Genomic DNA, 19,914 nt, shown 5'->3' with positions numbered 1-19,914 from the left:
CAGACTTTGCCCTTCACCCTTCTCTCCTCCAAAGATCTATTAAATGTGCAGACAAAGAAATATGCTTATGCTGGCAATGAGGCTTGAACTCTGAACCACATGCTCTTGCTTAGCTTGTTTTGCTCTAGACTAGTGCTTTACCCACCATTCGACTGACCCCTTCAATTTTGACCTTTTTCTGGTTAATTAGAGAGAAATTTTCCATGGATTTGTCTGCCCTGGCTGGTTTTCAACCTTGATCCTCAGATCTCAGCCTCTTGAGTGGCTAGAATTAGAGACATGTGCTATTAGCACTAATGTGAGAAAAAGTCTTTTCTATCAAAGGAGTTTTCTTCATTTCTGTTAATATTGAGCGATTTTTCTTTTCTTTTTCCATTTTGTCCACTATGGGTCTTTAACTCTGAGCCTGGGTGCTGTCTCTGAGCTCTTCAGCTCAAGGTGAGAGCTCTACCACTTGAGCCATAACGCCACTTCTGGTTTTCTGGTGGTTTATTGGAGATAAAGATTCTCATTGACTTTCCTGTCCAGGCTTGCTTTGAACTGTGATCCTCAGATCTCAGCCTCCTGAGTAGCTAGGTTTACAGGTGTTTTTTTCTGAAGTGTCCCTGCTTTGGCCAGGTGGCTTGGCCCTTGTTATGTACACTTTACTTACAAACTTCCTTTTCCTCAGCACCTGAGAAGCTCCTTGAATTTTAATTACATCTACATCTCTTTCCACATTATGAGCCTGATCTCAGCCAATGGGAGCAGAGGGGTGGGGCCTCCTGGATCTGGGATAAAAAGGGAGCAGCCAGCCTGCCTGCTCTGTGCGGTTGCTTGCCAGCTTTTTGACTGATGGTGCATTCTTCTGCAGAAATAAACTTAGCCTTGGTGAGTTCCTTTCCAGACACCCAGGAACTGAAAATCCACTTTACCATCCAGGTCCTTAACCTACACAACCTGGAAGTCTGCATGTACACAGAAGAGGTAGGGCTTGCTGCTTGTCCTGAGCACAGCAGGGTTGCACTGTAACTGACCATAATGCAGTTGCACTGAGACGGGAGACAGCATGGGCTAGACTAGAATCTCCATCAGCTCTGTGACCTTGTTTCTGTCTCCTGGCTGTTTGTTTGCCCATTCAAACAATGGAGTTCATGCTTAGCAATCTCTATGTTCTTCTCCAGTCCCATTGGCCTTGTCCTCTTTCTTTTCCCACTCTTGTCCTCTTGCTTTTCTATCACTATATATTTAAGACATTTAAAAAATTTGTTTATTCCTGGTGCCAGTTATGAGACTTGAACTCAGGACCTGGGCACTGTCCTTTGTCTTTTACTCTCAAAGCTGGTGCTCTACCACTTGAGCCACAGCCTCACTTCTGGCCCTTTTTTTACTGGTTAATTGGAGATAAGAATTGCACAGTCTTTTCTGTCCAGACTGGCTTTGAACAGCAAGAGGTCTCAGCCTCTTGAGTAGCTAGGATTACAGAAATGAGATATTAGTGGCCAGCAATCAATTATATCTCTAAATGAAGTTAAACAAACATAAAATATTAATTTCAATGTTGGACAATAAAGTGCTAAAATGAATCCTCAATCTTAGACTGTCTCTTTGTCTAGCATATAACTTTCTACTCTGTCATGTCCCTTAATAATGGCAGCCTTTATGGTCAAATGGTTCCTAACAGGTGACGGCCTCCTCTCCCCCCCACCCGTGCACTGGGGAGGGTAGAGGGAGACACATATTTTGTAAGGCAGACATTCATACAATGGCACTCATTTGTGCCCCTAAACCATGTCTTTTCTACTTGCAAAACACATTAACTCACCTGGCTCCAGTGGCTCACACTTGCAATCCTGGCTACTCAGAAAGCTGAGATCTGAGGATCATGGTTCAAAGGCAGCGCAGGCAGGAAAGTCCATGAAATTCTTATCTCCAATTAACCACCAGAAAACCAAAAGTGGTGCTGTGGCTCAAGTGATAAAGTGCTTGCCTTGAGCTGAAGAGCTGAGGGACAGTGTCTGGACCTAGAGTTCATGCCCCATGACCAAAAAAAACCCCCCAAGAAAACAAAATAGATACATTAACTTCATCCTAGTATTCCCTATCCCTCCACCCACAAAAAAGTAAATTTCGCCACTTATTCCAGCATCAACTTTAAAGTCTAAAATCCCTAGTATGACCTAAGTCACATACAGACCAGCTTTAAATCATGCTCCTTCTGAGGTTGTATGCCAGCGGAACCCAATGTATATTTCTAAAACACAACGGCGGATTGGCATAGAATAGACATCCCCATTTCTAGAGGGCTACATAGAACAGAAGAAAGGAATAGCCATTAAGTCTCCCAAATCCAACAGAGTAAGCAACATTAAATCTCAAAGCTGGAGATGAGTCATCTTAATGAAATTCCATTTCATGGACACTCAAGGCCTCAGGAAGACTTTCCTTGGTCATGCTCAAGTTTCTGCTCATGCTGAAATTTCATGCCTATGACTTCTTTAGGTTGAGGCTGTACATTGAAGCTCTATGCTTGTTTGTGTGTGTGTGTGTGTGTGTGTGTGTGTGTGTGTGTGTGTGTGTGTGTGTGTAGCCGGTTTTCCATCAGTCCTCTCAATATTGTCCTAGCAGAGATCTTGATAAGACTCCAGTGTCACAGCCTGCTCTCTATAGCAGCTCTGTCCCTGAAGTAGGACCCTGCCTGGTCCTCAAGGCTTTTGCAAGCATCCTTTGAAATCTGGCCAGACGAAGCCATGCCTCCATAGCTCCTACCTTCAGATTGCCTTGGAATTCACTGTATGTGGACATTTTATAAACAAGGCTTGCGTTGTGGTGGCCTGAGGCAAATCTTGGCCCTTGGAGCCAGAGCTGGGAGTATGGCAGAGGAGTTCTGTGGCAGAAAGTGGGGATCAGAAACTAGAAAAACTCTGGGTAATGAGCCCAGTATGTCCCACAGGTACTCTGAGCCTGTGAGGGGATAGGTAACCCTAGAAATCTCTGGCATGCCTTCTAGAAGCTTGTTTCTATCTTTTGCTGATCTCCATATGGTTACTTGGTTACAACTTTGCTTTTCTCAGCACATTTGTGTATGTATGTGTATGTGTGTGTGTGTGTGAGTGTGTGTGTGTGTGTGTGTGTGTGTGTGTGTGTGTGCACGCACACTTGTATCCACGCATGTGTGCATGCTGGTCTTGGGGCTTGAACTCAAGACTTGGTGCTCTCATTTAGCTGTTTCGCTCAAGGCTGGTGCTCTGCCACTGGAGCCACACCCCCCTTTCTGGCTCTTTGCATGGGTACTAAGACTTGAACTGAGGACTTTGAGCTCTTGTTTAGCTTTTATGATCAGGACTGGTGCTCTAACACTTGGGCCACATCTCCACTTCTGAAGCAATTTTTTTTGTCAGTCGTGGGGCTTGAACTCGGGCCTGGGTGCTGTCCCTCAGCTCTTCAGCTCGAGGCTAGCACTCTACAACTTGAGCTACAGCGCCACTTCCACATCTCCACTTCTGGCTTTGCTTTTTGGCTTATTAGATGAAGCTAAGAGTCTCATAGATTTGTATACCCAGACTTGCTTTGAACTGTGATCCTCAGATCTCAGCTTCCCTGAGTAGCTAGGATTACAAGTATGAGCCACTAGTGCTCAGCTTGAACATGCTTTTATGTCTCTTTACATGGACTGTCTCTGAACTTTCCAGATGTTTCCATGCTCATTCCCTCCTGAGTGTAAATTCTAGGCTTCAGATCATTTGATCATTCCTCTCTTCTTGCATTTTACAAGAAGCTGTTCAGAGAAGCCACATAGGTTCCTGAACCTTTGCTGCCTGGAGAGATTTCTCCTGCCTGATTCCAGAGCATTACCCCACACATTCTGCCTTCTACAGCATCCGAGGAGAGGGACAGAATTCACCCAGCATCGTTGCAAGTTCACAGCAAGGCTGGCCTTTCCTCTTGTTTCTTTCTCACACTTTGCTCAGGATGTCTAACTGAGGGTCCATTTCAGCTGATTTTAAGTCCTGACTACATCTGCTGAGAACACATTTGTTTTCCCTCCCTACCACTTTATTCTCGCAGAACCCAGTGCCTAATAGCTTGGGCCCTGTATGCATTCCAAATCCACTTGCACATTGTTAGATATTTAGGAGAGCCTCCACAGTGTACCCCATGGCTCTGGGACCCATCTTTGTCGTCTTAGTCCATTGGTATGACTATAATAAAATACCAGAAGCTAGACACTATATTAACAAGAGAAACTTGTGTTTTGTTGCCTTGAAAATGGAGATTAGTTCATGGCCCAGTTGTCAGAGGCTCAATTGTCAGATGATGCTACAGTTGGCTTCCAACATGGTGCTTGGAACACAGCATCTTCTGGAAGGGGATGGACACTTGCTGAACATGGACACCAGGGGTCAGACTCCCCTTAGATTCCTTTCTGATAGCATTAATCTCTCCACAAGGTCATGGCCTTCCTGGCATAAACACCTCCCCAAGTCACCACCTTCTAACACTGAGAGGATGGGGATTACGTGTTCAGCGTGTGAACTCGTGTGTGTGTGTGTGTGTGTGTGTGTGTGTGTGTGTGTGTGTGTGTGCACTCATACCACAGCGATCTCACTTTCTGCATCTCTGATATAAAACATTCTGAGTACTAAGCAGGTAGATTAAGAACTACCATGTGAAATCACATGAGGACCAGGAAACAGGCCAGGAACTTTAGATAGAGGGAGAAGGGATGATGGCTAGGATTTTTTTTTTTTTTTTGCCAGTCATGGGTCCTGAACTCTGGGCTTGGGCGCTGTCCTTGTACTCTTCAGCTTAAGGCTAGCACTCTACCACTTGAACCACAGCACCACTTCCTGTTTTTCTAGTGCTTTATTGGAGATAAGAGTCTCACAGACTTTCTTGCCTGGGCTGGTTTTGAATCGTGATCCTCAGATCTCTGCCTCCTCAGTAGTTAGGGTTATAGGCATGAGCCACCGGTGCGTGGCTTTTTCTAGGATTTTTATCTCATTCTCCTGAAAAGAATTAAACACACTGTGAACAAAAGTGTCAGCTTGTCCTCTGTATCTTGTTATTATTTCCAGGCCATCATTGTGATTTCTGAGTACTAGAATAAAAAGATTCATGAAGCCAGCTTTCCAAATATATAGCCTGGAGCTAACAGCATAAGCTGTTATGAATTCTAATTTGTATTTTACTTAGGAATCACATGGAATTAGACACCAGACTAAGGTTAGTTATATGGAAATGAAATGGAAAGAACTCAGGTCTTCAAAATTATGTTGGTCAGCCATGCCCTGGGGGCTTATGCTTGTAATTCTAGCTACTGAGGAGGCTGAGATCTGAGGATTGCAGTTCAAAGCCAGCCCTGGTAAGAAAGTCGATGGGATTCATGAACCACCACAAAACTGGAAGTGGTGCTGTGTCACAAAGTGGTAGAGCGCTAGCCTTGAGCAAAAAGAGCTTAGAGACAGCATCCAGGCCCTGAGTTCAAGACCCATGATTGACCAAAAAGGAAAGAAAACAAAACAAAAAAACATGACCAAGGATATTAGCCAGGCCCTGAGTTCAAGCCCCAGGACAAGCACAAAATAAAAACAATAATAGATGCAATCATGGTTCTAATCTCTGAATTAGCTCTTACTTGTTGGAATTCTCTTTATGAAGCGATTGAGCTATTAGGGGATATTGAGTGGAAGTGAGGAGTACAAAAGTCAGGCCTTTCTCAAACTTCTTTTGTGACCCCACACTCATTTTTGAAACCTTGATGGCTGAGCTGTGGGGTGAGTTTTATAGTCCTTGCCTTCCCTCCAAGTGGTGCAAAGCATTTATTGAGTTCTTCAGGTAATGATAGTAGCGTGCATGCTCTTAGGAGGTATCCTCATCTCTATCATCATGTGAAGTAGAAATGGGGTTTCCACAGCCCTGCAAAACCACCTCCATCAGCACATTGACCCTATGGGAAGGTAAATATATGGGCAGTAATAACACTCAGCCTGAGTCTGAAGCTGTGAGACAGAGGGACTGCACCATGCACAGCTCCCCTAGGGTGGAAACCTGCAAGCTCGATTTCTACCTTTATCAGCAGAAGATTTGACATCCTACAGGGTCTTCTCATGACAGAGAGGGGGCGCTCCTGCCAGACTGTAGGGTCACAGATCAGCCCCACAACACTGATTGTTGATTTATAGTGGGTCTAGTAAAGAAAATGAGACAAAGCATTCTCCTCCCTTTCTTCCTTTCTTCCCTTCCTCCCTTCCCCCTTCATAGCTCCCTCCCTTCCTCTCTTCCTTTCTTCCTTTCCTCCCTCCTTCCCTTCCTAGCTTTTCTTCCTTCCCTTCCCTCCCTTCTCCCATCCCTCCTTCATTCTTTCCTTCCTTCTTTGTTTTTCCTCTTCCTCATTTTCTCTTCCTCCTCCTCCTTCCTCTTCCTGTTTCCTTTCTCTTCTTTCCTTCTTTCTCCTTCCTCCTTCTTCCTTCTCCTCCTCCTCCTTCTTTCTCCTCCTCCCTCCTCATCCCACCTTTCTCTCCTTCCTCTTCTCTCTTACTCCCTGCTCCTTCTTCCCCTCTTTTGTCTTCTCCTCCTCCTCTTCCTCCTCATTTTCTTCTCCTTCTCTTGTTCCTCCTCATCATCTTTCTTTCTGTGTGCCAGTCTCAGGGCTTGAACTCAAAGCCTGCGCCTTGTCCCTTCATTTTTTTAACTCAAGGCTAGTGCTTGCCACAGCTCCACTTCTCACCTTTTGGGTTGTGAATCTGAGATAAGTGAGTCTCACAAACTTTCCTGCCAGTACTAGCTTGGAACCATGGTCCTCAGGTCTCAGTCTCTTGAGTAGTTAGGATTACAGGTGTGAGCCACCAGTGCCTAACGCTCACATTAAATTTTAGCCCACTTAAAAAAATCTGAAGAAAGAATTTGGAATTCTCTCACATCTGTTTTTCCCCCTCTGTTTTCTCCCAACAGTGGCAGCTATGTGCTGCCTTAAATCAATGCCTTGTTACAGAGTCCTGGGAGAGAAGATGAGGCAACCTCCTGCCTGCTTCTTTGCCTCTGGTCTCCATGCACCTTCCAGTCATAAGCTGAGCATGGTTGCCAGACTCCAGTTTCTACAGCATCCTCCCTTCCTTCCTCCTAAGTATTCAATCACTCCCTATTGCCAGAATGAAGAGTGAACTGCAAAGTAAGTACATGCCAGGTTCCAATGTCTCTCTCTAATTTTCAATTTTTCATCTATCTATCTATCTATCTATCTATCTATCTATCTATCTATCTATCTATCTATCTATCTATCTATCTATCTATCTATCTATCTATCTATCTATCTATCTATCTATCTATCTGTCTGTCTATCTATCTGTCTGTCTGTCTGTCTGTCTGTCTGTCTGTCTGTCTGTCTGTCTGTCTGTCTGTCTGTCTGTCTGTCTGTCTGTCTGTCTGTCTGTCTGTCTGTCTGTCTGTCTATCTATCTATCTATCTATCTATCTATCTATCTATCTATCTATCTATCTATCTATCAATCTATCTATCTATCTGTCTGTCTGTCTGTCTGTCTGTCTGTCTGTCTGTCTGTCTGTCTGTCTGTCTGTCTATCTATCTATCTATCTATCTATCTATCTATCTATCTATCTATCTATCTATATTGCTTCTAGTATGAGGACTTGAACTCACGCCCTATATACTGACCCTGAGCTTCCTCACTCAAGGCTTGCATTCTACCACTTGAACCACAGTTCCACTTCTGGCTCTTTTGGTGGTTCAATGGACATAAGAGTCTCACAGACTTTCCTGCCTGGTCGCGTTTTGAACCAGGATCCTCAGACCTCATCTTCCTGAGTATCTAGGATGACAGACATAAGCCACGGTTCGCAGAAGATAATATTCATTTCTATTCTTACCTATAAATAGACTTATGGACTGTAAGATGGGACATAGAACATTGTCTTTGGAGTAATGGCTTTGCCAAGATCTAGGATATGATGGAAGCATGGCCTCTGCTAGCCAGCCTCTAAAGAAAACCCTTCTTCTGGCTTGCTCACACTAGAGATGAGAGTAGAGGAGCTCGAAATGCTGCTCCAGGAAGGACGCCATCATGTTCTTCTGTGAGGTGAGAGATGTGGCCCTCCATGTGGCCTTCCTGGGAGGACAAGACCAGCCCAAAGCCCAGGTAAACATCTACTTCTCCCACCATGCATCATTCTTGACTGCCAACAGTTTTTATGAGTGAATAGCTAGGTGTGGTGATAGTCATGGGAGAGCCTGGGAGAGCAAGTGAGGGCCTTTGGCCTTGTGTAGTCTAAACCCCATCCCCTTCTGATGGGGAATCTGAGCTCCTGAGAGGTGCCTCTGTTCTCTCATCTTCTCCTTTCTTAATCTGAGGCACTGCGGGGTTGAGATCACCTTGAGAAAGCAGAGGGCTGTGTTGACCTGCTCAGCCAGGGGCAGAGAACACTCCAGAAATACTCCTAAATCCAAGGAGAGCAGAAGCAGAGAGGAGAATAGGAGAGGAGAGAACAGGCATTCCTCTGGTTCAGAGAAATAGAGTGCAATCTCAGAGCAGAGACAAGAACAGGAGAGGCTTCAGAACCTATGTGAAAACTTCCTAGCTTGCTTGCTTCCTTCCTCCCTCCCTAACTTCCTTCCCTTCCCTACCCTTCCCTTCCTTCCATCTTTCTTTCTCCCTTCCTTCCTTCCTTCCTTCCTTCCTTCCTTCCTTCCTTCCTTCCTTCCTTTTTCTTTTTCTCTTCTTTTTTTTGGGGGGGGGGCGGTCAGTGAAGGGGCTTGAACTCAAGGCCCAGGTTCTGTCTCTAAGCTCTTTTGTTCAAGGCTAGCTAGCACTCTACCACTTAGAGCCACAGCAACACTCTGGTTTTCTGCTGGTTCATTGAAGATAAGAGTCTCAAGGACTTTCCTTCCTGGGCTGGCTCTAAACCACGATTCTCAGATCTCAGCCTCCTGAGAAGCTAGGATTACAGGCATGAGCCGCCAGCGTCCAGCCTAGAATTTCTTATTATAAGAACATAGTTAGGCACCAGTAGCTCACACCTGTAACCTAGCTGTTCAGGAGGCTGAGATTTTATGATCATAGTTTAAAGACATCCCAGGCAGGAAAGTCTGTAAGACTCTTTTCTCTAATGAACCAGAAGAAAACTGGATGCAGAGCTTTGGCTCAAATGGTAGCATGCCAACGTTGAGCAAAAAATACCCTCAGGGTCAATGCTCAAGTTCCAAGTTCAAGCCCCAATAGTGGCACACACAGACAAAAAAAAAAGAATAAATTAAGAAGTAGTGATTGCTTTCTACCGAAAACCTGAAAGGAATGAAGAGGTGAACCTTTTAGGAATCTGTGTACCAGAGTTGGAGGTGTGACTCAAGTGATAGAGTACCTGCCTGTCAAATGCAAGACCCTGAGTTCAAATCTCAGTTCTGCCAAAAAAGCATCTAAGCATTACTCTGGGCAGTATTAAGTTGATCAGAATGTTTGTCAAGGGGAGTGTTTGTGCCTTAAATCACAATGGGGGCAGGCATTCTCTGTCATTAAAATTTGAAGATAGATAAACAGTAAATATTGCTGGGGATAATTAGTGCAGTGTGGAAAGACATGGAAGTTCCAACTCTGGCTGGTCCAAATCCATAGGGCCATGGGTATTTATCTAAAGCGTAGCCAAACCGTCTGAGCTGCAAAGGTGAGGTACAATTTGGAAGGCACTCTTTTGACACAGTTATGTTTGAGAGGTGTAATAATAACAGTTTGGCTGGATGCTGGTGTCTCATGCTTCTCATCCTAGCTACTCAGATGGCTGAGATCTGAGTATCGAGGTTCAAAGACAGCCCAGGCAAGATAGCCAATAAGACTCTTATCTCCAATGAACCACCAGCAAAAGGAAGTGTATCTGTGGCTCAAAGTGATAGAGTGCTAACCTTGAGCAAAAGAGCTCAGGGACAGAACTTAGGCCCTTAGTTCAAGCCCTGAAACTGACAAAAGAAAAGAGAAAAGGGGGGAAGGGAAAAAGAAAGGAAAAAAGGAAGGAAGGAAGGAAGGAAGGAAGGAAGGAAGGAAAGAAAGAAAGAAAGAAAGAAAGAAAGAAAGAAAGAAAGAAAGAAAGAAAGAAAGAAAGAAAGAAAGAAAGAAAGAAGGAAGGGAATTATAAGAAGAGTTATTTTCATTCATAGAGGAAAGTGGCTTGAATGGCAGAATGCTCATCGGATGCAGACTTAACCATTGACTTTGGGAAATTACTTGATATCTCTGACTTTGAACGTCACCTTTACAGTTTGTGAATGAGCCCGCTGCATAGTCAGGATCATTGTGTGGATGGGCAGCACACAGTAGGCCTTCAGTTGATGGCTGTCCCTCCTCTCCAACTATCTGTTGTCCACAACCTTCCATCGGCACCTCTCTGAGATGTCTGTCTGTCTGTCTGTCTGTCTGTTGATCAGCTGGCAGAGAGGCCTCTCTGCCAACTTCCACAATGCTATATTATGGGATGCAGAAACAGCTTTCTGCCATTAAACCTGTGAGGAAAGAACACTTGCTCATTAGAACTGCTCAGTGTGACTCTCCCAAAGGTCATCTCAGTTCTGCAATCCAGACTTGTAGGTTCTTGACATAGACCACGTTGTGTCTCTTGACCTATATAAACGAAAACCTGCGAAAAACATCTAAATCCAGATCTAGGCTGAGGAAGCAATTTTCTTTTCTGGATGGATGGCACAGTTACAAACAACTGGAAAGCAGCAGTATTAATCAAGAATGGGGAACTTTTAAACCCACAGAAGTTAAAAGCAGGGGGAGGGAAGTTGACTGACACATGTAATGATAAAATCTAGACTATTTTGGCTTCAGGTATGGCTTGATCCAGGTACTCAATATCAGGATTTCTCAGCATTAAAAGTCTTTTATTTTATTTTTTTTGGTCGGCCGTGGGGCTTGAACTCTGGGCCTGGGCTCTGTCCTTCAGCTCTTCAGCTCAAGGCGAGCGCTCTACCACTTGAGCTACAGTGCCACTTCCGGTTTTCTGGTGGTTTATTGGAGATAGGAGTCTCACGGTCTCTCCTGCCCAGGCTGGCTTTGAACCGCGATCCTCAGATCTTAGCCTCCTGAGTAGCTAGGATTACAGGCGTGAGCCACCAGCACCCGGCTCAGCATTAAAAGTCTTATTGTACTTTTGATCACCCAAGGTAAATACAAATACTGGAATTGACCCATGAATTATTAGGCTGATGAAATTCTTCTGTGACAACCTGCCTAGATGATCATTGTCTTCCCAATTGATAACTTTGATGAGACCGCCTCCAGGTCTCATTAGAATTTTAGAGGAATCTCACTGTACAGAACCATAAAAGACTATGATACTAAGGTAGAAAAATGTCAGTGTACTACACACCCCCACTCCAAACTCCGATGACTTCCTAGAGGATTAAATCGAGACTTAAAGAAGTAGTGATTGCCTCTCCCACCCAAATATACAGAAATTCTATGACATATCTGGTGTTGTAATGTAGATTTCTTGATACTAATGGAATCGGGTTTTTTCTTCTATATTTTTGCTGCAACTGGGGTAGAGATAGGGTTGATAATAATAGCCTCTGGAAAATGAAACTAGTCTTTTTTTTTTTTTGCCAGTCCTGGGGCTTGAACTCAGGGCCAGGAGCTGTCTTTGAACCTGTGTGTGCTCAAGGCTAGTCCTCTACCACTTGAGCCACAGCTCTACTTCTGAGAATTTTTTGGAGTAGTTTATTGGAGATCAGGATCTCATGGGCTTTCCTGCTCTGGATTGGCTTTGAACTGAGATCCTTACATCTCAGCCTCCTGAGTTGCTAGGATACAGACTAGCTGTCCCATTTGGTTCCTTTGCTGAGAATTAGGACTCTTCTGGAAACTCTAAGCAAATAGGAGTCAGCTGTGGAGGGCAGTGTTGGCAGATGGCAGCAGGTGGATGTCAAGCTGCAGAGCACAGGGCCCTGTCCGTGATGCTGACCCTTCTCCTCTGTGAGCCAGAGGTTGCTGGATCCTGTGTGACTTGTTCCTGTTTGCAGTCTCCAACACGTCTTCCATTAAATGATAACATTGTCCCCACACCATCCATGGTGGCTTTGAACACTCAGATCTCGGTTCTTCTGTGCAGAAAGACCTGGTGGACTAGAATCTCAAATGTTGCTTCCATGTTGGTTTTGTTAGCATCAGGACTGAATCTCTTTGAGGGCTCACTTGGTCCTTTTAAGGGATCTTTTACTCAAGATTACCAGGCAAGAGAGACAGGTCTTCCTTCCCTCTTTCAATGAATTATCTTCCAGCCTTCCTTATCTTCTTGGGGCTCACACCTGTCATCCTAGCTACTCAGGAATCTGAGACCTGAGGATTACGGTTTCCAAACCAGCTTTGGTAGAAAGGTCCATGAGACTCATCTCCAACGAACCACTCAAAAGCCAGAAGTGGAAGTATGGCTCAAGCAGTAGAGTGACAGCCTGGAGCAAAACAGCCAAATGGAGTTGGAGGGCTTGAGTTCAAGTCCCAGTACTAGCACATACACACAAGAAAATTTGTCTTGTAGACTTGGCCACTTGTGTCTGCAAATTGGTTCTTCATGGGAATCTTGGGTCAAGTCTGTCTAGCCTTGGGTTTGCCTCAGGTTTGTCCTTTTGTTTTCAATGCTTGGCCATCATTTTGACTCTTAGATTTTAGATCTGTAGTTCCCTCAGAGAGAAATCGTATTTCATTCCATTGCAACTTCTAAAATACTACACAGAATGCCATATTCATCTCAGTCAAAACACCTTATCACATCTTCACAGGAAAAATGACTGCGTGAAGTTTAATTTGCTTCAAGTATTATTTGAACTGTGTGTGTTTGTGTGTATAAATCCTGGGGCTTGAACTCAGGGCCTAGGCACTGTCCCTTAGCTTTTTCTTTCAAAGTTCAGTACTCTACCACTTGAGCCATATGCTTCCCTTCTGCAGGGTTTTTTTGTGTGTGTGATTCATTCAGAGATAAGAGTCTTACAGACTCTCCTGCCTGGGCTGTTCTTTGAACTGTGATCTTCAGATCTACACCTCCTGAGTAGCAAGGATTACAGGTGTGAGCCACTAGCACCTCACTCTGGCCCCATTTGAACTAATTCTGTCTGAAGAGAGAGAGAGAGAGAGAGAGAGAGAGAGAGAGAGAGAGAGAGAGAGAGAGAGAGAGAGAGAGAGAGAGAGAGAGTGTCAGAGGGAGACAGACATACAGACAGAAAGACAGAGACAGAGAGAAAGATAGAGACAGAGACAAAGCTAAAGAGAGAGAGAATGACTTTTCTTTTGCTCTACTGAGCCTTCTTGGGATAGAAGCAAAGTTTTCCCTTTTTGTTTTGATTTTGGTTTCTGAGGAATTAGCAATAGGTCTAATTAATGTCATCAAAAGGAGAGCATTTAATTAACTAAATAACATGTTGAGTCTAATGAGAACATACTTCAGCACCCACTAGGTGGTAATGGTCTCTGAGGCTAATTCCCAGGAGGCCTGTGATTGGATACAGAGAAATTTCTGTCCGCCAGTGTCAGGGTGTGTGTGTGTGTGTGTGTGTGTGTGTGTGTGTGTGTGTGTGTGTGTGTGTGCATGTGTATGCATAGGTGTGTGTGCACATGAATGTGTATACACCTTGCTTTGCACTTGCCCAGAACTCTCTATTTCCAGTCCTCTTGACCTGTCTAGCCATTTTCATACTTGATGGCCCAATCATTTATAACACCTGATGGAGGCAATCATTTTACCTTAGAAGTAAGTACATGAGGCCCAGATAAGGTTTGTGACTGTATCAGAGTCACACAGCCTCCACCACAGACAGAGTAGGCATTGTTTACATAATATGAAGTGGCCCTGTGGCTCAAGTGGTAGACTGCCAACTTTGAGCAAAAGAAACAAAAAAGCCAAGAGCAAGTGCAAGGTCCTGAGTTCAAATCCTAGTACTGGCACAAAAGACAAGGCGTTCTCTGCATCTCTATGTCATGGCGTCTCATTTACCTCAGAGATGATCGTTCTTAAGATTCCTGAGTGCTTACTTCAACATTTTATTTGGATGAATCTAATAAATTCTTTTCCCCCCAGTATTTTAACACAACAGTAATTAGGCCACTCATGGTGTGTGCAGACCTCCTCCATTTTTGCTTAACATTTTTACTTTCAGCACACAGGACTCTTGTATTTATCTCTTTTTTTGGCCGATTGTGGGGCTTGAACTCTGGACCTGAACACTGTCTCTCAGCATTTCAGCTCGAGGCAAGTGCTCTACCACTTGAGCCACAGCGCCACATCTGGTTTTCTGGTGGTTTATGGAAGATAAGAATCTCATGGACTTTCCTGCCTAGGCTGGCTCTGAACTGTGACCCTCAGATCTCAGCTTCCTGAGTAGCTAGGATTACAGGTGTGAGGCATTGGCACCTGGTTTTATTTATCTTTGATGGCTGCATGACAGATGAACTTTAGGCTATTACTCAGGACCAACAAAGTTAATCCACCAAAAAGCACAGACAAGAAACAGGGGAGAGATGGGAGAGTTCTTTCTCTGCAAATCCCTTACCTGAGCAAACCTAGGTCCTGGGGATGAATGGACTTGGAGGCATTAGAGTGACAGGGAGGAAGAGGAAGAGGTGAAGCTTCAGAGTGAAGCCCGCCTCCTACTTCCTTTTCCATCTTTCTTTGCTTTTTCTTCTTCTAAAATTTCTGTTCTCTGCAGAGACCCAAGCATCCAGAATAGAAGCTCCCAGTAGGTTTATCTACTCATTTATCCTTCTCTGGGAACAATTGCTTTGTTAGCATTGAAAAGATTTATTCATCCCATCTTTGTTTTCACCCTTGTGGGCTTTCTGCTTATTATTGGCTGTTTTTTTGTTTGTTTTCTTGCTTTTTCTTTTTGTACCAGTCCTGGACACTGTCCCTGAATTATTTTTTGCTCAAGGCTGGCACTCTACCACTTGAGTCACAGCTCCACTTCTGGTGGTTTCTTTTGTTTAATTTTTTTTTGGGGGGGGGTCCAGTGGTGGGGCCTGAACTCTGGGCTGTGCGCTGTCCCTCAAGTATAGCACTCTACCACTTGAGCCACAGTGCCACTTCCGGCTTTTTTCTTTTTGCTTATGTGGTGCTGAGGAATTGAACCCAGGTCTTCAGGCATGCAAGGCAAATGCTCTACCACTGAGCCACTTTCCCAGCTCCATCATGAGATTTTTATCTCCAATTAATCAACCCAGAAAGCCAGAAATGGAGATGTAGCCCGAGTGGAAAAGTGGTAGCCCTGAGCAAAACATACAAACAAGCAAAAAAGATTCAGGGACAAGCCCAGACCCTGAGTTCACGTCCCAGTGCCAGCCTCCAGAGAAGACAACAACAAAATAAAGCAGTATGCTACAGCACACTCTTCTACAGATTTGGTAGAGATGTGCTTGACCTTCATTCAAATGAAGAGAATCTTTTAATTTTCTCTGCTTGATGCTGCTCAGTGGGGCATTGGGGAACCTCTCCTTTCTCTGCGGGTGTCAACCATTCACATTGTACGGTGAAGGTTACAGTGAAAGTTTCCACTGGGTTACCATTCCTCGGCCAAAGCTGTCTTATATAATTGAGTTTTCAGCTCTCTCCAAATCTATTTTGAAGCTCTTCTGACCCATTTCCTCTCCTGGGAGATTGGTCCTTCTAGAACACTTCACCTGGATGAGTTTTGCTGGTTGGTCTCACATGGAAAGGGGCCAGTGAACTACTACACTTGAATGTGTTTGGCTGGGTTGGGTCGGTGGGAGGCAGGAAGGAGGCCTAGGCGCTTCTCTAGTGCTTTCTTGATTCAGTGTGACACTGGTAATCATCATGGGTTCCATCTTTGTGGCCCCTGATGGAGGGCCCCTGGTGCACAAATCTGACTCTCTGTGGACTCTGATAGCACTTCTTCTGAGCTTTCATCTCCTTTGACCTCGGGGAATCCACAGCTCTCTTTTGCTGCCAATCTCCATGTGGCTCAGTGGCCCTTGTTTATTCTTTAATCTCCTACCCATCACTTCTTTCTTCCAGTTGGTTCACAAAAGTGAACTGAATTTGTTTGTGTGTGTGGGGGGGTGTACAAGTACTTAGACTCTGAGTCTCTCTTGCTTGTTTTGATTTACTCAAGAGAGCTCCACTTCTTCCTTTTTGATCAATTGGAGATCAGAGTCTTACAGACTTTTCTGCCAAGGCTGGCTTCAAATCTTGATCTTCAAACCTCAGCTGCCTGAATAGCTAGGATAATAGGCATGATCTACTAGTACTGGGCTTTCCATGGGGCATTTGTTTCCTGCTGAGACCTGGAGCAGATGCTCCTGCTGAATTCACTCCTATGTGTTCCAAGTTGTTTTTTGGTTATTTCACAACTGATAGGTCCAGCCCATCACCAAGATTATCACATTTGCTGCCTTCCCCTGGCACACATCGTTGCCCCTCCCTGAGTTCTTGGTCAACTAGAATTGTGAGGTCATTATAATGAGGACATTCTTTTTGGAACTTGATTTCAGAACTAGGTTACCCAGGCTACAGGCCTGTCACCATCTTAAGGACTGTTTATGAGTAAGATCCTGTATTCCTTCATTCTCAACTTTCTGCTCTGTTAAATGAGAGCATCATAGCTTTCCTTTCAAGCTAATTACTGCCAGGATGAAGTGAATTGACATACATGGCAAACTTCATACGGGACAGTGCTTAGTGCTTCATACGGGTGGCCTTCATTGTCAAGGTAACCATGCTTTACATACAAGAGCAAACATTTGATCTAAACACAACACTTGTCTTTTATAGGATGTCGATTGTCTCATGGGCACTGCAAATAGTGATGCTGTGGTGCTTTCTGGAGCCAGGTATCTTGGGAAGGAAATGGTGAGCCATTTTGTGTGTGTGTGTGTGTGTGTGTGTGTGTGTGTGTGTGTGTGTGTGTGTGTGTGCGTGCGTGCGTGCACATGTGCACGCATGCATGCACGCAATCACGCACGGGTGCATGTTCTGGTCCTGAGGCTTGAACTCAGGACCTGGGCTCTGTTTCTGAATTTTTCTACTCAAGGCTAGTATACTACCCCTTGTGCCACAGTTCCACTTCTGGCTTTTTGGTGGTACATTGGAGATAAAAGTCTTAAGGACATTCCAGCCTGGGCTGGCTTTGAACCATGATCCTCAAATATTAGTCTCCTGAGTAGCTAGGATTACTGTTGTGAGCCATCAGTGCCCGAATTGTAATTGTCTTTTTTTCTTTTCCCCAGCCTTGTTTGAGTTTTCTCAGGTGCTCCCTAATGTGTGATGGAGTTGTATGTGAAAAGATGATTATAAGCAAAAATGTTGTGTGTTGGAAAATGTGTTTAATTCACCCTGACTACTGGATATCTTTGCCTAGCAACAGTGTGCTAGAGTGGTTAGTTATTAACTCAGAATTGCTGGGCTGATCTGAAGTTGTAGGTACTGTCTCTTCTCAGCTTTGCAGGAGAAAATCCCATTCATCAGCCTGAGAAAAGATTCACATTGAAAATTCAATATATGAGCCAAGTACTGGTGGCTCACATCTGTCATCCTAGCTACTCAGGAGGCTGAGATATGAGGATTGTGGTTCAAAGCCAACCCAGGCAGGAAAGCCCATGAAACTTTTATCTCCAATGAACCACCAAAAAGCTATGTGAAGCTATGACTCAAGTGGTAGAGTGTTAGCCTTGATCAAGGGACAGTGCTCAGGTCCTGAGTTCAATCCCCAGGACTGGCAAACATGTTTGCATGAGCTTACCCTCCAAATTCAAGATATGATTTCTACTAAATTTTCTGCAATCTATTAACAATTCAAAAGAAACCATAGTTGGGATAATATAGGCAGGGTAAGGTAATAGGGAAGTTAGAAAATATATTCAAAAAATTAAGCTGGAATTAGGAGTGAGGGTATAACCCGCCTAAAAAATAAACAGTCTGGCTGGGTGCTGGTGACTCACACCTTTAATCCTAGCTACTCAGAAGACATGAGAGCTGAGGATCCTGGTTCAAAGCCAGCGTGGGCAGTAAAGTCTGTGAGACTCTTATCTCCAGTAAACCACCAGAAAACTGGAAGTGGCACTATGGCTCAACTGATAGAGTGCTCGCCTTGAGCTGAAGAGCTGAGGGACAGCACCCAGGACCAGAGTTCAAGCCCCACATCAATAACAACAAATAATGGGCTGAACCACAAGAAGTTGAGTCAACTGTTTCAAAAACCCACAGAACTGCCTTCTTTCTAACACTTTCTTTTTCTTTTTCTTTTTTCCACATGTAGAGTAAACATTTCTGCCTCAGAGAAGTAAATAGGTATGGGAATAAAAAGTGACTCTTTCTGGTAAATCTATGACCAGAATGAATATCTTAAATAGGATCACGAAGAGCAGACTTCCATGTCACAAAACTCCTTTGCCAATCCAGATCCACTGTGCCACTCTTGCATAACAGTAGCAAAAAAAAAAAAAAAGAAGAAAAACAATAAAAGGATAATAGAGAAGTTGCTAGGCTACCCTTCATCCAAGTGACCAGTTTGTGAATGAGGAGCTCCAACCCACATAGAGACATGAAGGTCACTTACGAAGCCCCTAATTCTCTGTTTGGCAGAAGCCGTCAAATTCTCCCACTCCTGGCAACTGGCAAGGTACTATCAGCTAACTTGTGTGAGGTTTTGTGAATGACTTCAAGCTTGTATTGTTAATCTAATTTCCTCAAGGGTCACAGTGGGGCATGGAAAATCTAGTAGGGTTCCCTTTTCTTTCTTTTTCTTTCTTTTTTTTGTCAGTCATGCGACTTGAGCTCTGGGTCTGGGGACTGATCTTGAGCTCTTCAGTTCCCTACAACTTGAGTCACAGCACACTTCTGGTTTTCTGGTGGTTAATTGGAGATGAGTCTCACAGATGTTCCTGCATTGGCTGGCTTTGAACTGTGATCCTCAGATCTCAGCCTCCTGAGTAGCTAGGATTAAAGGCATGAGCCACCAGTGTCCAGAGGGTCCCTTTTCTATTTGGGAAATCTCTTTTCCACATACCTTCCCAGAGATACCTAAGAAACTACAAACAAAACTGGATTATTTTGTGGTGCTTGGGATTGAATTTAAGGTCTCACATTTACCAGGCAAGTACTCTACTATATTACCTATACCCTCAGTCCTGTTTACTTTTGGGGTTTCTTTCTTTCTTTGTTTCCCTCAGATAGGGGTATCATGTTTTTACTCCTACTGACCTTGGACCACAGTCATTCTACCTTTGCCTCCAGAGTAGCTGGGATTATAGTCATGCATTATCATGTCTGGATTTGTTTTTAAGTATTTGTATTATAGTTTGAATTCAGGGCTTTGAGGCTCAAGGCTGGCATTCTACCCCTTGAGCCACACCTCTACTTCCTGTCTTTTGCTGGATGGTTGGATATAAGACTCAGAGGGTTTTCTGTTTGGGCTGGCTGAGAATTTGACCTTCAGATCTCAGCCTCCTAATAGCTAGTAGTACATATGTGAGCCACCAGTGTCTTTTCCTCCTCCTCCTCCTCTTCTTCCTCCTCCTTCTCTCCTCCTCCTCTTCCTCCTCCTCCTCCTGCTCCTCCTCCCCTCCCCCTCTTCCTCCTCCTGTTCCTCCTCCTCCTCCTCCTTCTCCTCCTCCTCGTCCTCCTCGTCCTCCTCTTCCTCCTTTTTCGGTAGATTCTCACTAAATTTTGTCTTGGCTAGCCTTCCACTATGGTTCTCCTATCTCTACCTCTAGAGGAGTGAGTCAGCATAGCTGGAAAGGAAACAGAACTTTTGCCTGACTCACTGTGGTGACAAGATCAGCAGGAATTCATATCGTCTCAACCTTCTCTCAACCCTTTCTAATTCATTTCTTCCCCCTTCTAAACTCTGTGTGTGTGTGTGTGTGTGTGTGTGTGTGTGTGTGTGTGTGTGTGTGTGTGCGTGTGCATTTATAATTGTGCTAGTACT

The 19,914-nt window shown here is 44.3% G+C and overlaps 1 long non-coding RNA gene across 6 annotated transcripts in view; it reads left to right on the top strand.

Annotated features, from left to right (window-relative positions):
• Positions 1 to 16,499: 16,499 nt before the first annotated feature.
• LOC138820167 (uncharacterized) overlaps positions 16,500 to 19,914 on the top strand; it is a 40,620-nt gene continuing 37,205 nt past the window's right edge. For all 6 annotated transcript variants that reach the window (XR_011369751.1, XR_011369752.1, XR_011369750.1 and 3 more), the window contains exons 1-3: positions 16,500 to 16,532; positions 16,761 to 16,838; positions 18,244 to 18,606. This is a non-coding gene — a long non-coding RNA (uncharacterized lncRNA). The remainder of the gene's footprint in view (positions 16,533 to 16,760; positions 16,839 to 18,243; positions 18,607 to 19,914) is intronic.

The sequence above is a fragment of the Dipodomys merriami genome, unplaced genomic scaffold (genome assembly GCF_024711535.1).
Source record: "Dipodomys merriami isolate MVZ:Mamm:240054 unplaced genomic scaffold, mDipMer1.0.p SCAF_846, whole genome shotgun sequence".
In the NCBI taxonomy this organism is placed as follows: domain Eukaryota; kingdom Metazoa; phylum Chordata; class Mammalia; order Rodentia; family Heteromyidae; genus Dipodomys; species Dipodomys merriami.
This window is presented reverse-complemented; position numbering and strand designations above follow the sequence as displayed.